Below are 14,525 nucleotides of genomic sequence, written 5' to 3'. Positions count from 1 at the left end.
CTTACTTTGGTGATTGGTAAGGTTTTAGTCCATTATAAAGGATGAGGTTACGGAGTACTTAGAAGTTCACAATAAAATAGGCCAAAGTCAGCATGGTTTTGTGAAGGGGAGGTCTTGCTTGACAAATTTGCTGGAATTCTTTGAAGAAGTAAATGGCAGGACAGACAAAGGAGAGTCGGTAGATGTTGTTTACTTAGATTTTCAGAAAGTCTTTGATAAGGTGCCACATGTTAGGCTGCTTAGGAAGGTGGGAGCCCACAGTATCGAAGGGCAGATAGCGGGTTGGCCGGATGGCAGAAGACAAAGAGTGGCAATAAAGGGGGCTTTTTCTGGTTGGCTACCAGTGGCTAGTGGAGTTCCACAAGATTCGGTGTTGGGGCCGCTAATTTTCATGTTGTATATTTATGATTTGGACAAGGGGAGTGAAGGCTTTGTGGCAGAGTTTGCAGATGATACAAAAATAGGTGGAGGCTTAGGCGTAGAAAAAGCAGGGACTCTGCAGAAGGACTTGGACAGGTAGGGAGAGTGGGCAGATGGAATATAGTGTAGCAAAGTGTGGAGTCATGCATTTTGGTAGTAGGAATAAAGGCGTAGACTATTTTCTAAATGGGGAGATAATCCAGAAATCGGAGGTGCAAAGGGACTTGGGAGTGCTGGTGCAGGATTCCCAAAAAGTTAATCTGCAAATCCAATCGGTAGAAAGTAAAGCAAACTCAATGCTAGCATCTATTTCAAGAGGGCTTATATACAAAAACAGGGATGCAATGTTAGAGGCTCTATGAGGTGCTGGTAAGGCCACATTTGGAACATTGTGAACAATTTTGGGCACCATATCTAAAGAAAGATGTGCTGGCTCTGGAGAGCCAGAGGAAGTGTACAAGAATGATCCCAGGAATAAGTAGGTCAACCTATGATGAGTGTCTGTTGTACTGGGCCTGTACTCACTGGAGTTTAGAAGAATGAGGGGGGACCTAATTGAAACATTCAGAATAGTGAAAGGCTTGGCTAGAGTGGATGTTTCCACTAGTGGGAGAGTCTAGGACTAGAGGTCATAGCCTCAGAATTAAAGGATGTTCTTTTAGGAAGGAGACGAGGAGAAATTTCTTTAGTCAGAGGGTGGAATTCTTTGCCACAGATGGTTGTGGTGGTCAAGTCAGTGGATATTTTTAAGGCAGAGATAGATAGATACTTGATTATTACAGGTGTCAGAGGTTATGAGGGGAAGGCAGGAGAATGGAGTTAGGAGAGTGAAATTGATCAGCCATGATTGAATGGCGGAGTACTTGATGGGCCGAATGGCCTAATTTTACTCCTCTTCCTTATGACCTTATGAAAAGAGAGTTTAAAACTGAATGCGTAGAGATTTCTTCACATAGGGTGATGAATCTTTGTCATTCTCTACATGAGAGGGTTGTGAAGGCTAGATCGTTGGGGTATTTTTGAATAATTTTGACTAATTGGGGGGATTGAGCTGTGTGTTACTGTCACAGAGGCAGGATTGAGGCTTAGAGCTAATCAGGCATGATCATGTTGAATGTTGAGGCAGACGCTAGGAGGCAAATGCTTACTCCTTCTCTTAATATGTAGTTCATCTACTCACATGAGGCACTCCCCAAGTTTTATTCATTTATATGTATTTAATATGTAGCCTTGACTCAGTGCTATTGCTATAAAATTTAAGAAAAAAAGTTCCTAAACCGAATTCAAAGATGCAGCATGATACAGCAGGAAATGTAGCGAACCTTTCTGCAGCCATGTTGAAATGTATATGTACATTGTTATATAGTCGTACAGCATGGACACAGGCCATGCCCACAATATTCCATGCTGACCAATGGACCCATCAGTATTAATCACATCTTCCAGCATTTGACCCATAGCCCTCTGTGCCTACGGGATTCTGGCACTCATCCACTCACTGCTTCTACACAACGCCAGGAAATAAACTGCTGGAAGAACGGGTCAAGGAGCACAAAGGGATGTGATGACAATGTTTCAGATCGAGACTATGCATTAAAACTGGTGGCGTGGGTGTGGTGTGTAGGGTGTGGTGGGGTGGGGTGAGGTGGAGTGGGGAGTGATGGGTGGAGTGTGGGTCTGGGGGGAAAGGATGAAAGCAGATGGCCAGTGTATTTTAATTGTATACACCTCAATCATGTTCCCTCTGCTCCAGGAAAAACTAAACTAGCATCTCCAGTCTTTCCTCAGAACTGAAACACTACATCCCAGGCAACAAACCTATGAATAATCACTGCCAATATAATGTTATATGACAAGTTGCAGCTATATATATTTTTCCCAACATGTTTTCACACACACACACCCTCTCTTAATTTGTTTATAATGCAATACGTTTTTCATCTACATTCTCCTTTTAAATAGTGAAACACTAAAATTTTAAGCACACTGTAATTGACAATTAAAGTTATTTTTAAGCTTGTGCATATATATATATATATATATTCAGATTTACCATAAATATCCAAACACGAGCATTGTTTATCAAATGCATATTGTGCACTTGTCAGTACATTTTAGTATTATACATGTGCAGGGCGACTATGGTGCTGCATTTACATAGCAACTTATTGTATCAGACTAATAGGTGCAATATATGTTCCAAACTAAAAGTATTACTGAGCTCCTGCCCAGGGGGTAGTTCGTATGTGAAGCCTGTATATGACCACATATTACAGAGCACAACTGCACTGGTTAACATTTAAATGTTTGCATTCTACTTACAAACCGTGTAACATAGCAAACTATAGCCGACAGGCTTCTTTATATTATAATAAAATTACAACTGTGAAGGTTTATGTGTTAATTATTACTTTGCCTCTATTATTGGAGTCATATTTTGAATATTTATATACATGTATATAAATATACAAAATATATATTTAAATATGCAAACAAATTCAGTTTTTACCTTCAGTATAATATGAGATGAACTAGAATTTGATGACAAATAATTATAAAGGTGTTGTAAAGGTGTGTATGTGTGTGTGTGCATGTCTATATGGACAAATATATATGTCCATATATATGTGTGTGTGTATATATATTAGGTCGATATACAAATATGTATAAGATATATATATATATAATATATATATTAGGTAGGTATATAGATTTTTTTTTTAGTTTAGTTCAGAGATACAGTGCAGAAACAGGCAACTCGGTCTGCATCGACCAGCGATCCCCGCACACTAACACTATCCTACACAAAATAGGGACAATTTACAATTATAAGAAGCCAATTAACTGACAAACCTGTACGTCTTTGGAGTGTGGGAGGAAACTGGAGCACCCAGAGAAAACCCACGCAGTTCACAGAGAGAACGTACAAACTCCATACAGACAGCACCCATAGTCAGGATCGAACCCGGGTCCCTGGCATTGTAAGGCAGCACCTCTACTGCTGCGCCACTATACAATATGGGCAATATATAGGTGCAAGCAAATGCTGTTTTTGCCATCTGTAAATGCATCAGAAGCAATTGAAGTGAGATTATTTGCCATATGTAATTTTTGTCATAGAGGATACTTGATGCAGCTAATTCAATTATGTAATGATTACCTATTCTTCCATGAGAACAACAGAGAACAACAATCTATGTATTTTAAAATGAATATTTTTCTGTAGCATGCAAATATTGGCATAAAATATAAAACATTTCCATGTCTTAATTTAAAATGCGAGCATGAAACTCTACAGAAGGACATCTCGCTTTCAGTGATAACATTTGCAGGATATTCTTCCAAAAATTTTGATATATTGGAACGTTTTATAAATTATATTTCTTGCTTGTTACTTATGTTCAAATTGAGATATGTTGAAAGCAGTTAGATATAAAATTGATTTTTCAGATTGCTGTGGCATCCTTATTACACTTAAGGCTCCACAGCTCATGGTATTTGGAGCTGTTTGTGTGTGCAGGAAGCAATGTCTCCATTTATAAATTATCGTAATACATCCCAAAATGAGAAGCTGCGAGCTTTGTGTTAAGTACGAGAATGCTCAGTTTTCGTTGCAAATTTTGCCAAAAGATTTTAAATAGTATGAATTTTCTCGTGCTCAGATGTTTTGAAAATAAATGTCATTTTCAGTGAAAAGCTGGATTTTCTATTGAACTCCAGCGATGTAAAGGAAAATTGCAATACCTAAACCTTTACAAAAATAACTCAAATAACATATCAGTGAAGAACATACATGTGTTTTCTAAGCACACATGGAAATACTTATACAGCAGAGTTCTGGATCATGGAAGCTAAGCTCCAGAAGGCACTGAAATTAAAGGTACGTTGCATTCTAGCACATGAAATGCATAATTCTCAGTACATTCACAAATAAAATAATAATATTTGGTTTGATTTTTGGCATGTATGTTTGCTGATATGCGACACACCTGTGTCACAGTGTTGCTGCAATATAATTGTATAAGTTCCATAACATTGAAGTAATTATATGAAGAAATGTTATTACAGGGAAAATTACATACAAAGTGTGTATTACAGTAAATTGGTTTAAACCATATTTTCCCCCAAACAACAAAGGTAGAAATTGAAGCATTATTTTTGTTTACTGCATTTGCAATGACATGTGCACCATCATTTTTGTTAAATTACTAAATCAGATTATGGAATTTAACAGTTTTCAATGTTATCCAAGTGATGAAATTTAAAATTATTATTTGTCTCTCAGTTCTTTTCAGAACTACTCAGGATATAACAGGATAGAGAGAAAGATTAAAAGGACACGTGTTATTTCTGCATCCCATTAATCTAATATTTATATATTTTCCTGGCTACTGAGTGGATTTGGTATAGATTTATTTATTTATTCTCAAGATTAACTTTAAAAAGAATATAACAATTTCCATAACCATGGTCCATATTGTAAAATTAAAAATCACATCATCATAACATCCGTTTCTGTGATTCTATTCTCTTCTTATTTAATACTTACTAATTTGACTATTAATACTATCAACACCCATATCAGTGTGTAATATTTTAAAAGAGAAAATCCAAAAATAGTGAATGACAAGAAGAGTTCAGGTCTGCTTAGAATTTTTTCTGTATTTTCAGTCCAATGATTCATTAGGTATCCAGGCGTGACTATTCCAACAGGTCATGAAGAAAGCCCACTGCAACTAACCCAGGGAATTCAAAGCCCAACACAACAGAACCCTTTGACTGTCATTAAGACACCTTTATAATTATTTGTCAGCCGAAATCTAGTTTATGTCCATTCACCTGATTAGTGGAGGCCGTTGGTGAAAATCCATTAGGAGCAGTGTGATCTGTCAGGAAGGGAAGAAGAGCCCTTTGTCTTTGCTGGACTATCTGTATTTTGATTGTGCTCTGAGTGAATCTTTCAGCTAAGGAGCGTAGCAAACAAACTAAAAGCCGCAAAGCCAAAAGCTCAGTTTTTTCAGAGTTTCCTCCTCTGTCAGCAGCTCTGTGTTTGCTGACAAATTTAAAGCCTTTTTTTATAAAAGACCCGATTCCCTCACAAGCATCTTCGTCTAAAGCTTGGCTTACTTTTATTGTTGGTGGAAGAAAAACCTGTATTTCCTCGCCTGCTTCTTGTATTGATACCAAACTCTGAGCAGATAACCCCCACCATTTACTACAGGGCACATCCTTTTTTTTTCTACAGTGATTGTGATTTTGTTGTTCTAGTCCCCACTACAGTTCAAATTACAATGTTAAAAATCCTGTATGCTGATCAGTGACCTGCCTGTGGTTTAAAATGGGGCTCTTAAGCGAAGTGTAATGAGCTGCATAAGCCCTCTACCCTCTGACCCTCTCTCACTTTTTAAGAAACTGACTAAAAAGGAACTCTTTACAATTCAGATATTGTTTTATGAAACTTTTTTCCCCCAACCACAGCAGGTCTAATATATGATCAGACTGTTTTGTTTTGTAACTCTGAATTTTATGACAGTGGAATTTAACTATCCATATGTATTTCTAAAATATCACATTTCAAAAGCACTAACATAATTAAGTTGTAATTTAAGGAATAAGTAAAATAATTCTACAAATATTTTTGGCTGAAGCCTCTCTCAGTTGAATTCCAATTTTAATTCCTAAAAACTTGTCAGGCACATTAAAAATGACCATTGCCATGGAGTTCTCTGCACTGCACACTGTTACAGATACAGGTTCAGGACACCAAAAGGATATATTTAAAGACTGTTCATGTTTGCCTTCCATACAAAGAATACAGAATGACAGATAACAGACTGTCTAAAATACAACATTTTGACAAAATCGTATTGGTTTTAACATCACATCAGGGCTTTCCGCTCCATATGAAACAAGCAACTAATTATTTTTTAAGGCATTAAATGCCAGTTAAATTTTCAACACGATGTCCGTATTATAATTTTGAGAAGCAGGAAAATCTTACTGGTCAAAATGTTTGAGAAGCTCATTGGTAAAATTATTTTATTTTAATTGTTTAGTTTTAAATATTCCATACTGGCTTTGGAAATCAAGTTAGGAATTTGATTTTGTTTAAAATTGCACAGACTATCTCCCAATGCCTACACATGCTTGTGATCCAACACAGTAATTTAGCCTATTTCAAAATTACAGACACTTGGCTTTAGACATATTTTCACTTGTCATGAAAAAAGAATAATGTCTCAGAAATCAGTGTGAAATAAAACTGTTTTAACATTCTGGTGCATTTCGATAAGTTTGGGTTTTTAGCTTTATTACAAAGAAATAAAAGGTTTTTTTTTAATTCATTGTTCACGAGAGTCAAACATTGCATCTTAATAATAAAAGCTGCTAAGATTGTTTGTGCAACTGAAACATAATTCACACAGAGAGATCTGAAGAACCTCTTTGTTCAGAGATGAGTAATGGTCAAGTTTGCCCAACATTATGATCATGTTCATTATCAGTGAGGAATCATATGGACCTCTAATATGCTGCACATTCCTACATCTCTTAACGTCTTCCCAGATTCAACTAGTTACCGATGTGCCTGTAGTTTCCTTAACCGAGACAATGAAGCATTTATACCCCCCCCCTCCAAAAAAAAATGCACGCATATTTTAATATAAATTAGTGTTCACACTTTTCCTTTATCTATTTAAAACCCACACCTTAGTAAAATTGTAACCTTCATGTCCCTACTATTTACATCAAAAATGAGGCAAAAATTGAATGCCCAGCATCTTACAATCTAGAATGCAATTGCATTATCTATCATTTAATAGGGAGCTCTGCTCTCGTTCCGTCCAACGCACTCGCAATATGTTTTGAAGCGAATTTATCCCGGAGTGTTTCTCACGCCATCGTTAAATGTCGCGAAGGAAAGTACAATTTCTTAATTCTCTTGCGGAAATCGCTTCCTTTTTGATACAATTATTCCAATCATACAATAAGTTAAAATTAATTATGCTTCTCAGACTTTAGTAATTAACCCCAACCGCAGCGCTGCTCTGAACCCGAGCACATTTGTATACTTTGAACATAATTCTGGGAGATGCAACTGAGATTAATGCACAAAGCCACAGGTACCACTCGTTTTTTTTTTCCTTCAAATCATTTTTAGTGCTAAAATACATTTTACACGAGACCGATATGTGCAACGCCACAGGCAACAGGAGACAAGTGCGAGCTTACCCACGACTATCCAGGGGCCGGGGTTTCTGCGTGTCTCCAAGGCAGAAAGTCTAACCCTTGCAGCTGTTGCTATTCTGCAGAACTGTCGACAGTCTGAGACGCTGTTCCACACAATTTAACAGCAGCAGGAACACGCTGGCGGTTCCAGCGCCGATCCGTGTGTTGATGGATCCTTTAGGCTTTCCCTCCTGACTTCTAGTGGGCTTGGCTACTCGACTTCTACAGGGACTGCTCTCATAATGAAGATGAAGGTCTTTATTTCCATGACATCTCACTTCTGCTTTAGGCTATCCGAAGTGCACATTGAAACTACTCCCCGGTAGAGTGGTTTATGTACACTGCCTGACTGACTGCCCCTGCTGTTAGATGCTGCTCTCAGTCTGAGAGGCAGTGTCCCAAACGAGACTTGCACAACTCTCTCTACACCCAAGGGATCCGGGCTGGTTTCCAGCAAAGCCTGGAGTGACTACTAGCAGAAGGCATTGATAAACTCCACTGCAACGTCCTACCTCCCCCCAACTCTCCCCCTCCCCCTTCTTTTCTCTTGATCAATACCCCGGTCAGACCTTGAATCTAGCTCAATTAGATATTATCTGTAGCGTTCAGACAAAGACACAGCCCAGAGCTGAATAGCACAAAAAAAAGCTCACCTTCTGTGTGTTTTTTTACTTAATCACCTTGCTACCGGCTCGGTACAATTTGGCATTTGGATTCTGGTCTGCATCTTTTTTCCCTCTTTTTTACTGTTTGACTTTTTTTTTTACCTCAGACATTGATGTTTTACTTCAGTAGTTGCGAACACTTAAAATAAAACTACCCCTGTAGTTTCTCTGTCTTTTGATGCCTTAAACCCTGATGTGTGTCGAGCAATTGTTCATTTTAAGTAAGTCAAACGCGTGGCTCCGGGACGGGAGAGGGGGGCTCTCCGTTTATCTGGGATACACGAGGAACAGGTTGGAAGGGCGCACCTTCAAAAGAAGGGTCACTTAGCAAAGCGACAAAGGTTGTGATTTTACATTAAAAAAAAACAAAATACTCCAACATCCCATTCCATGCATCCCTCTCTCACGCACACACGCACTGCTTTCCGTGTCATTACTTTTATAATTTCAGTAAATACTTCGTGATGCTTTGTTAGCAATATATCAAAGACACCAAAGGCTCGAGGTGAATGAATTACGTTCCAGAAAGCTGTTTGCAAAGAAAGGTGATTCCGTTCACATCATTTTGATAGGCAGTCTAGACAATAAGATAGTGTTTAAATTCGAATTTTCATAGAATTTAGTTAACTTTGCGGATTGAATTCTATATTTTTTTAACAGCTGGAATTAACAACAAGACTGACCTGACTTGAAGTTGTATACATGGTCACACGAGCTCAAAGGGACCTCTCTCTCTCCCTCTCTCCTCTCTCCCTCGCTCGTTCTTTACGAGCTACGTTGTTAAATGGAATGACTGCGTTTCTTGCTGATAGTTAGATCATTGCATTGAACGCCTTGAATGGTTCCCAATCGCTCTAGCCCAAATGGAACTTCCCGATCTACATCAAGGACCTCAAGATATTGTTTTCGGTCGGAAAATTCTAATATGGAAGATGAACCGTGAGCCAACCGACCAAAATCATTAGGACATTTCGTTCACCGCAGTAGTTAATATCAAAGTACTGGCACTTTGAGAATAGAACATTTAACATTTACATGGTCGGTGGTGTGTAAAGTGGAAGGATTAAATATACAGATACAAGACGATTTGATGTAATAAATGAACGTTAATTAGTTTTACTATTCCTTTTTAAAAGAGACTAAGTTGAAAGATGATAAATTGCCTTTTTTTCCATAGGAATAAAGGGTGGGGGGGGGGGGGGGGGGGGGGGGGGGGGGGATATATATAACGTTATTTTGCTTTTAATGTCCGCCACGATTAGCAGACAATAAATAGCAACCCGGGAACTAAACTTTTATATCTCGAGCTTGGATAGAGTCACCAAAGGTCATTTTGTTCCCAACACAAGCCTTCAAAACCATAACCTGGAGATGAATCGCAAACTTGGCAATATTCACGCGAGGCCGAATGCGGGAACGTAACTCGCCATTATTATCCCTGTCCACAAGCTGATGATTATTTCAACGGTCCCGTTGGAATATATGTTAGCTCACACATTTGCAGGAGCACGGAATTCTTTACACCTAACTGCAATTAAGCAATGGACTGCACGACTACTGCAGCGAGCGCATCCCATCTTGCCATCCCATCATGGAAAATGTTGCTGACTTCTGACAATGGATATCAGATGGTCAACTTCAAATTCGGGCATTTATATTGGCTAAATTGAAATATCTATATATTATATATATATATATATAGCCAAACAATAGGCTTTGTGCCGTTGGAGCGCCAGGTGTAGATATATTGCCTAGTGGGCAATAGGGTGGGACGTGATTGAAAGATTTCATCGTTTCAGAGATAGTAATTTTGGTTACAAGTAACTTTCATCAGTCCCAATGCGTTATTTTGTGATCAGAACTGCCGATTTACTAGTGTATCCAAGAACGAGTCCGCAACTGAATGCATGAAAATATGGGTTCATTATAATTGCATAAGTAATGGGAATGGCAGGTGTGTTTATAAAGTATTTCTGAATTAGAAATACATTGCAAACGAAATGTAGTAATGTTGGGAGATGCACAGAGAAATACTGTTGCACAGTTAGAGCCCTTCACTCTGACCTGTGCTTCCAAAAAGTCATATGTTTCCATTGGTGAGAATCAGGTTTCCCCCTATACCTAAACTGAAAACACAGACTCGGGTTTAATGAGTTGATCGAATGCAACGACAAGATATAGAATAACACGTTTTAGTTCTGGCGAAGGGTTGGAGTAAAAATATCCGCTTATATTTTCGTTCGGTTTGCGGGTTTACAGTAACTTGCTTGTATTTCTAAAGGAGCACTGGCGTTAAATTTGCTCTCATTCCTTAACCGACGTGACACAAAGAATGAAATTCAGAGCATCAATGTATTTCCTATTCCTTTGAGCGCTGAACTCTGCTGAACAGATGTATAACATCAACAGCTCTGTAAACTCGGACGTTGCTGATCTTGGGTGGTGTGGTGGAAAATACGTGGAGTTGTTTTAATCGAGGTATGTAGGAAAAGTACCTTACGGGGATGCAGGTGAATGAAGTGGACAAATGTTTACTTAAATTAATCAGAAGGGAATGAAAGAAGGCTTCAGACTGTACTTACACCACACAGCGTTTGGTGGGAATGGTTTATGCACAGATTTGCAACCTGCAATCTCCCTTGCACGTAAGGCCGGGCGCATAACACTGTTGGGAGATGCGGTGTGTGTGTGTGTGTGTGTGTGTGTGTGTGGGTCGAGGAGATGCGAGAGGGGAGGCTCGCTCGAAGACTGGTCATGTGCACACCTCGCTGTATCTGGTTTCACAGCAGCATTGCAGAGGCTGGGGAAGAGAGGGCAACTGTTCCAAAACCCTGCACATATATACACACACGCACACTCGCGCGCACACACACACACACACACACACAAAGCCCTTATTGCCCATGAAGAGCGATTGGAAAAGGGAGGAGTGCAAATTGTACAAGAGATTGGTTGAGGTGGGAATCACAATCGCGTTCACCACTGTGTGTGTGTGTGTGTGTCTGGCTTTGCATTGGAGCCGAACAAACATGCTGTCACACAGACCATTTTTAGCACTGAACCTGCCGCTGGTGGCATGTTAGGCCACATAAACAGATAGCATTATAAGAGATGCCGGTTCGCTCGTGTGCTGACTCTGTAGTCTATGTAACCCTTCCAGCCTCCCTGTAGTCATCTTTCCTTCTGAAACACTTGCCGATCCTCCCATTGTCCCTGCGCGATTCGCCGCTTTGTCACGCCCGTATTGCCAACCCTTTTTTACTCAAATAAATTGTCTCAACAGCAGCATCGTTCACGATTTAGCCCCTTTGCTAAGGTCACCCTTGGAAAGGCATCGTGACTCAAGGACAATGTATGTGAGAAACAAATATATCCCAGTAAGCGAGTCACGTCTGAAGCCAGTCTGCCGAATGGACATGCATTTAAAACACTGTGGCAATTTGCTCTCCGTCTTGAAACCTGATTCTTCACAAACACAGCACTGAAACTCCGAAATGATTTCAACACTTTTGTTTTCGCAGCGCAGTGTCAAGTTCAACCCGACAACTCGGAAAACCTTTAAAACCAACCCAAGGTTTTTAATCTAATAATCTGGTCATTAAACTCACCTTGCTCATAGTACAAAAACTACGGGCGACATCGAGCGCTGGGTGTCGGGAATAGCTCCACGGTGAATGCACGGTATTATCCAAAGGAGAGAGAGAGAGAGAGAGAGGTGCCAGAAACGGCGGCTGAGCCGCGAGCAACACACACCTAGATTTTAACTCCAGTAGCAAACAGCCCGAGAGTGCTGGAGCGACCACTTCCCATATAAGGAAAATAAGGGTAAAATGATCAGCCCTTTAGGGCTTCTTCTCAGGAACAACAACACAAGCGGAAATAATCCTCTGTTTTCAAATAACTCAAGCATTACCGAAAATGATCTAGATAAGATTACACCCAAATCACACTGAATATTTATTAGGCAATAAAACCTCAAGCGACGCTTATGACTCACAAGCGCTGTCTTACCTTTATCAATGTTTCTTTTTATTTTAAAGATTGCAGTGAGTTTTCATATCCATTTATGATCTAGTATTTGCGTTAGCTGAATGCACCGATGCTGGGGTGAGATATCTAGCGGTGGCCAAACCCCCTTGCTGATTGAGTTGGAGAGGATAAGGGGCGGATATCGGAGGGGAACCAGCATGTTGCAATGTAGGGGATGTGTCTGAAATTGATGTGGAATTAGCTTGCCGTTTTTCAGGGAAGCGTTATTCTTTACAACATGTTAACGTAGCGAATTTATGGAAATAATTGAAGTCATTCCAGTCTCTCATTCCCTCCCCACAAAGTTTACTCAGTCAAAATGAAAATTATTAAATTTCCAGATTGTATTGATTCATATCGCGGGAGTCGATGGCAGAAACGTAAAAATGTTCCTTCATTTGAAGAGGCAATCTTACTTAATGTGTATAAGAGTTTAAGAAGGAACTGCAGATGCTGGAAAATCGAAGGTACACAAAAAAATGTCGAGAAACTCAGCGGGTGCAGCAGCATCTATGGAGCGAAGGAAATAGGCAACGTTTCGGGACGAAACGTTGCCTATTTCCTTCGCTCCATAGATGCTGCTGCAACCGCTGAGTTTCTCCAGCATTTTTGTGTTCCTTACTTAATGTGTAACCGGTCTAGGTGAACGGAATCCGTTTCTTGATCGAGCTTTGTTCAACATGTTTGAAATATACATATATATATAATTTTAAAAATACATTTATGAAATATACATATATATATATTTGCACGCGATTTAATGCGTGTGACAACATATTTATTTTAACTGAGTTAACGACTGTAAATAATCTATTAAAATGTATATAAAAATTCGGAAAATACACTACCAGAAGAATCTCAAATCCTTTTAAATAGAAATTTAGTAAGAAAGCCACGGAGAGACACGAGAATGCAGATGCTGGAATCTTGAGCGAAAACAAAATGCTAGAGAAATTCAATGGGTCAGGTAACATCTATGGAGAAAATTGTCCGCTTCCCTCCACGGATGCTGCCTGACCCGCTGAGTTCCCCCAGCACTCTGTTTTATGCTCAAGAAGGCCACTTTTCTTTTCGCATTATTTACTTCTTTGATCTATTTAGGTTAATTTTCCCGCGACCATACTGCAGGGAGGATGTGAATGCTTGGAAAAGGGTGGCGAGAAGTTTTATTAGAAGAGTTATAGAAATGCAAGCGTTTAACCGCGGGATTTGATTGGGGGGAAAAAAACTTTGCTACCTTCGTGGGAAGAAGGCGGAGGGAGAAGTGAAAGAAGTGCACCAGGTTTGGATTTATTGTGTGGAGGAAGGAACTGCATATAGATAGAAGATAGATACAACATGTTGGTGTGACTCAGCGGGTCAGGCAACCTCTCTGGAGAAAAAGGATGCGTGACCCCTCGGGACAGAATCCTTCTTTCAACTGCGGTTTCTTATTAACCACGATTGGTTTAGACAGGTTAAGTAAAGAGAGAGTGAGAGAGAGAGAGAGATAAAGACTAGACACCAGGAACTGCAGATGCTGGTTTACCAAAAGAGACACAAAGTGCTGGAGTAATTCTTGAAATACATTTGCTAGTGATTAAAAGATAGGGAATGGTTTAACAATGGTGCAAAGACCTAAGGGGGTTGTGAGGAAAATTAGAGAGGATTTCACGATTCATGGAGGGAGACGGAAGTAGAATCAATCAGGTCTTTCTGTAGGGAATTGGAAACACGGAAAACCAGCAGCACAATAGGGAAGAGCAGAGGAATGGGAGAGGTAGGATTGCCCCAGTAGATGCCACCACACGTGTTGGACCTCTGTATTATCTCTGTGCCCTAATGAATGTACTACTCAATCGTTCAATATTCTTACTTCCAAAGAGGAGCATCATAGTTATCACAGGTCTAATGGCCTTGAATATTTTAAATCGGTAGGCAAATTATTCAATTCAAGGATTTTTAAAGGGCTTTCTTGTGGATGAGGACCTGTATATACAGAGTACTGTGTAAGTTATAGGAGCAGAATTAGGCCATTTGGCACATCAAGTCTACTCCACCATTCAATCATGGCTGATCTATCTTTCCCTCTCAGCCCCATTCTTCTGCCTTCTCCCCATAACCCCTGATACCCATAATAATCAAGAACCTGTCAATCTCTGCCTTAAAAATATCCATTGATTGCCACAGCCTTCTGTGGCAATG

At 39.6% G+C, this 14,525-nt stretch overlaps 1 protein-coding gene across 4 annotated transcripts in view; it reads right to left on the bottom strand.

Moving 5' to 3' along the window:
• Positions 1 to 12,457, bottom strand: part of LOC129707254 (eyes absent homolog 1-like) — a 207,803-nt gene extending 195,346 nt beyond the window's left edge. The window contains exon 1 of one of the 4 annotated variants that reach the window (XM_055652151.1): positions 12,324 to 12,457. The gene's annotated coding sequence lies outside the window, so the exon portion shown is untranslated. Of the gene's footprint in view, positions 1 to 7,650; positions 8,119 to 8,995; positions 9,135 to 11,920; positions 12,115 to 12,323 lie in introns of those variants that run through there. The other 3 variants (XM_055652150.1, XM_055652153.1, XM_055652149.1) reach the window with 3 other exon arrangements.
• Between the last annotated feature and the right edge of the window lie 2,068 nt (positions 12,458 to 14,525).

This window comes from Leucoraja erinacea, chromosome 21 (genome assembly GCF_028641065.1).
Source record: "Leucoraja erinacea ecotype New England chromosome 21, Leri_hhj_1, whole genome shotgun sequence".
Taxonomy (NCBI): domain Eukaryota; kingdom Metazoa; phylum Chordata; class Chondrichthyes; order Rajiformes; family Rajidae; genus Leucoraja; species Leucoraja erinaceus.
The sequence above is the reverse complement of the archived record's forward strand: the minus strand, read 5'-3'. Positions and strand labels throughout refer to the sequence as shown.